Consider the following 5,315-nt stretch of genomic DNA (forward strand, 5'->3'; position numbering starts at 1 on the left):
GTGAAAAACGCGAAAGTATGAGCCTAACGAGGGCAAGTCCCAGACCTATCCCAGACATAACTTGCGTTTTCCTCTAAGATATTGATGGAAACCAGGTTTAATTGTCTGTTTCAGTGTTGCACTTCATTACTACGTGATGCAATCCAGAAAAAGCCCAGGATCTAGCCATCAAGTATGAGAAATATGCGAAAGAATGAGCCCGATGGGAGCAAATCCCAGACCTAACCTAGACCTAACATGAATTATTCTCTAAAATATTGATCGAAACCAGGTTTAATTGACTGTTTCAGTGTGTCCCACATTACTACGTGATCCAAACCAGAAGAAACCCAGGATCCGTTCAACAAGTATGTGAAGAATGCGAAAGTATGAGTCTGATGAGTGAAAATCCCAGGCCTAACCTAGACCTAACATGCGTTTTCCTCAAAAATATTGATCGAAACCTGGTTTAATCGACTGTTTCAGTGTGGTACCACATTACTATGCGATCCAAACCAGAAAATAACCCAGGATCTGTCAAACGAGTATGTGAAGTGTGCGAAAGTATGAGCCTGATGAGTGCAAATCCCAGACCTAACCTAGACCTAACATGAATTATTCTCTAAAATATTGATCGAAACCAGGTTTAATTGACTGTTTCTGTGTGGTACCACATTACTACGTGATCCAAACCAGAAAAAACCCAGGATCAGTTCAACAAGTATGTGAAGAATGCGAAAGTATGAATCTGATGAGTGAAAATCCCAGGGCTAACCTATACCTAACATGCGTTATCCTCTAAAATATTGATCGAAACCAGGTTTAATCGACCGTTTCAGTGTGGTACCACATTACTACGTGATCCAAACCAGAAAAAACCCAGGATCAGTTCAACAAGTATGTGAAGAATGCGAAAGTATGAGTCTGATGAGTGAAAATCCCAGGGCTAACCTAGACCTAACTTGCGTTATCCTCTAAAATATTGATCCAAACCAGGTTTAATGGACTGTTTCAGTGTGGTACCACACTACTAGGTGATCCAAACCTGAAAAGACCCAGGATCTGTTCAACAAGTATGTGAAAAACGCGAAAGTATGAGCCTGATGAGGGCAAGACCAAGACCTATCCCAGACCTAACTTGCGTTGCCCTCTAAGATATTGATGGAAACCAGGTTTAATTGAATGTTTCAGTGTGGTACCACATTACTACGTGATGCAATCCAGAAAAAGCCCAGGATCTAGCCATCAAGTTTGAGAAATATGCGAAAGAATGAGCCTGATGAGGGCAAATCCTAGACCTAACCCAGTCCTAACATGCGTTATCCTCTAAAACATTGATCGCAAGCAGGTTTAATGGACTGTTTCAGTGTGGTACCACATTACTACGTGATCCAAAGCAAAAAAACCCTCGATCAGGTCAACATGTATGTTAAAACTGCGAAAGTATGACCCTGATGAGGGCAAATCCCAGGCCTAACCTAGACCTAACATGAATTATTCTCTAAAATATTGATCGAAACCAGGTTTAATTGACTGTTACAGTGTGGTCCCACATTACTACGTGATCCAAACCAGAAAAAACCCAGGATCCGTTCAACAAGTATGTGAAGAATGCGAAAGTATGAGCCTGATGAGTGAAAATCCCAGGCCTAACCTAGCCCTAACATGCGTTATCCTCAAAAATATTGATCGAAACCTGGTTTAATCGACTGTTTCAGTGTGGTACCACATTACTACGTGATCCAAAGCAAAAAAACCCTCGATCAGGTCAACATGTATGTTAAAACTGCGAAAGTATGACCCTGATGAGGGCAAATCCCAGGCCTAACCTAGACCTAACATGAATTATTCTCTAAAATATTGATCGAAACCAGGTTTAATTGACTGTTACAGTGTGGTCCCACATTACTACGTGATCCAAACCAGAAAAAACCCAGGATCCGTTCAACAAGTATGTGGAGAATGCGAAAGTATGAGTCTGATGAGTGAAAATCCTCGGCCTAACCTATACCTAACATGCGTTATCCTCAAAAATATTGACCGAAACCTGGTTTAATCGACTGTTTCAGTGTGGTACCACATTACTACGTGATCCAAACCAGAAAAAAACCCAGGACCTGTTCAACAAGTATTTGAAGTATGCGAAAGTATGAGTCTGATGAGTGAAAATCCCAGGGCTAACCTATACCTAACATGCGTTATCCTCTAAAATATTGATCGAAACCAGGTTTAATCGACCGTTTCAGTGTGGTACCACATTACTACGTGATCCAAACCAGAAAAAACCCAGGATCAGTTCAACAAGTATGTGAAGAATGCGAAAGTATGAGTCTGATGAGTGAAAATCCCAGACCTATCCCAGACCTAACTTGCGTTATCCTCTAAAATATTGATCGAAACCAGGTTTAATTGACTGTTTCAGCGTGGTACCGCATTACTACGTGATACAATCCAGAAACAGCCCAAGATCTAGCCATGAAGTATGAGAAATAAGCGAAAGTATGAGCCTGATGAGGGCAAATCCTAGACCTAACCCAAACCTAACATGCGTTATCCTCTAAAATATTCATCCAAACCAGGTTTAATGGACTGCTTCAGTGTGGTACCACTTTACTACGTGATGCAAAGCAGAAAAAACCCTCGATCAGGTCAACATGTATGTTAAAACTGCGAAAGTATGATCCTGATGAGGGTAAATCCCAGGCCTATCCCAGACCTAACATGCGTTGTCCTCTAAAATATTGATGGAAACCAGGTTTAATTGACTGTTTCAGTGTGGTACCACATTACTACGTGATGCAATCCAGAAAAACTCCAGGATCTAGCCATCAAGTATGAGAAATATGCGAAAGAATGAGCCTGATGAGAGCAAATCCCAGACTTAACCTAGACCTAACATGAATTATTCTCTAAAATATTTATCAAGACCAGGTTTAATTGATTGTTTCAGTGTTGTCCCACATTACTACGTGATGCAAACCAGAAAAAACCCAGGATCCGTTCAACAAGTATGTGAAGAATGCGAAAGTATGAGTCTGATGAGTGAAAATCCCAGGCCTATCCTAGACCTAACATGCGTTATCCTCAAAAATATTGATCGAAACCTGGTTTAATTGTCTGTTTCAGTGTTGCACTTCATTCCTACGTGATGCAATCCAGAAAAAGCCCAGGATCTGTTCAACAAGTATGTGAAAAACGCGAAAGTATGAGTCTGATGAGGTCTAATCCTAGACCTATCCCAGACTTATGTTGCGTTATCCTCTAAAATACTGATCGAAACCAGGTTTAATCGACTGTTTCAGTGTGGTACCACATTACTACGTGATCCAAACCAGAAAAAACCCAGGATCCGTTCAACAAGTATGTGAAGAATGCAAAAGTATGAGCCTGATGGGGGCAAATCCTAGACCTAACCCAGACCTAACATGCGTTATCCTCTATAATATTTATCAAGATCAGGTTTAATTGAATGTTTCAGTGTGGTACCACATTACTACGTGATCCAAACCAGAAAAAACCCAGGATCCGTTCAACAAGTATGTGAAGAATGCGAAAGTATGAGTCTGATGAGTGAAAATCCCCGATCTAACCTAGACCTAACATGCGTTATCCTCTAAAATATTGATCCAAGCCAGGTTTAATGGACTGATTCAGTGTGGTACCACACTACTACGTGATCCGAACCAGAAAAAACCCAGGATCTGTTCAACAAGTATGTGAAAAACGCGAAAGTAGGAGCCTGATGAGGGCAAGTCCCAGACCTATCCCAGACCTAACTTGCGTTGTCCTCTAAGATATTGATGGAAACCAGGTTTAATTGTCTGTTTCAGTGTTGCACTTCATTACTACGTGATGCAATCCAGAAAAAGCCCAGGATCTGGCCATCAAGTATGGGAAATATGCGAAAGAATGAGCCTGATGAGAGCAAATCCCAGACCTAACCTAGACCTAACATGAATTATTCTCCAAAATATTGATCGAAACCTGGTTTGATCGACTGTTTCAGTGTGGTACCATATTACTATGCGATCCAAACCAGAAAATAACCCAGGATCTGTCAAACGAGTATGTGAAGTGTGCGAAAGTATGAGCCTGATGAGACCAAATCCCAGACCTAACCTAGACCTAACATGAATTATTCTCCAAAATATTGATCGAAACCAGGTTTAATTGACTGTTTCAGTGTGGTACCACATTCCTACGTGATCCTAACCAGAAAAAGCCCAGGATCAGTTCAACAAGTATGTGAAAAACGCGAAAGTATGAGTCTGATGAGGGCGAATCCCAGACCTATGCCAGCCCTAACTTGCGTTATCCTATAAAATATTGATCGAAACCAGGTTTAATTGACTGTTTCAGCGTGGTACCACATTACTGCGTGATACAATCCAGAAACAGCCAAGGATCTAGCCATGAAGTATGAGAAATATGCGAAAGTATGAGCCTGATGAGGGCAAATCCTAGACCTAACCCAGACCTAACATGCGTTATACTCTAAAATATTTATCAAGATCAGGTTTAATTGAATGTTTCAGTGTGGTACCACATTACTACGTGAACCAAACCAGAAAAAACCCAGGATCCGTTCAACAAGTATGTGAAGAATGCGAAAGTATGAGTCTGATGAGTGAAAATCCCAGGGCTAACCTAGACCTAACATGCGTTATCCTCTAAAATATTGATCCAAACCAGGTTTAATGGACAGTTTCAGTGTGGTACCACTTTACTACGTGATCCACAGCAGACAAAACCCTCGATCAGGTCAGCATGTATGTTAAAACTGCGAAAGTATGACCCTGATGGGGGCAAATCCCAGGCCTAACCTAGACCTAACATGCGTTGTCCTCTAAAATATTGATGGAAACCAGGTTTAATTGACTGTTTCAGTGTTGTACTTCATTACTACGTGATGCAATCCAGAGAAAGCCGAGGATCTAGCCATCAAGTATGAGAAATATGCGAAAGAATGAGCCTGATGAGAGCAAATCCCAGACCTAACCTAGACCAAACATGAATTATTCTCTAAAATATTGATCGAAACCAGGTTTAATTGACTGTTTCAGTGTTGTACTTCATTACTACGTGATGCAATCCAGAAAAAGCCCAGGATCTAGCCGTCAAGTATGAGATATATGCGAAAGAATGAGCCTGATGAGAGCAAATCCCAGACCTAACCTAGACCTAACATGCGTTATCCTCTAAAATGTTGATCCAAACCAGGTTTAATGGACAGTTTCAGTGTGGTACCACTTTACTACGTGATCCAAAGCAGAAAAAACCCTCGATCAGGTCAGCATGTATGTTAAAACTGCGAAAGTATGACCCTGATGAGGGCA

Source organism: Colletes latitarsis, unplaced genomic scaffold, assembly GCF_051014445.1.
Source record: "Colletes latitarsis isolate SP2378_abdomen unplaced genomic scaffold, iyColLati1 scaffold0002, whole genome shotgun sequence".
NCBI classification, from domain to species: domain Eukaryota; kingdom Metazoa; phylum Arthropoda; class Insecta; order Hymenoptera; family Colletidae; genus Colletes; species Colletes latitarsis.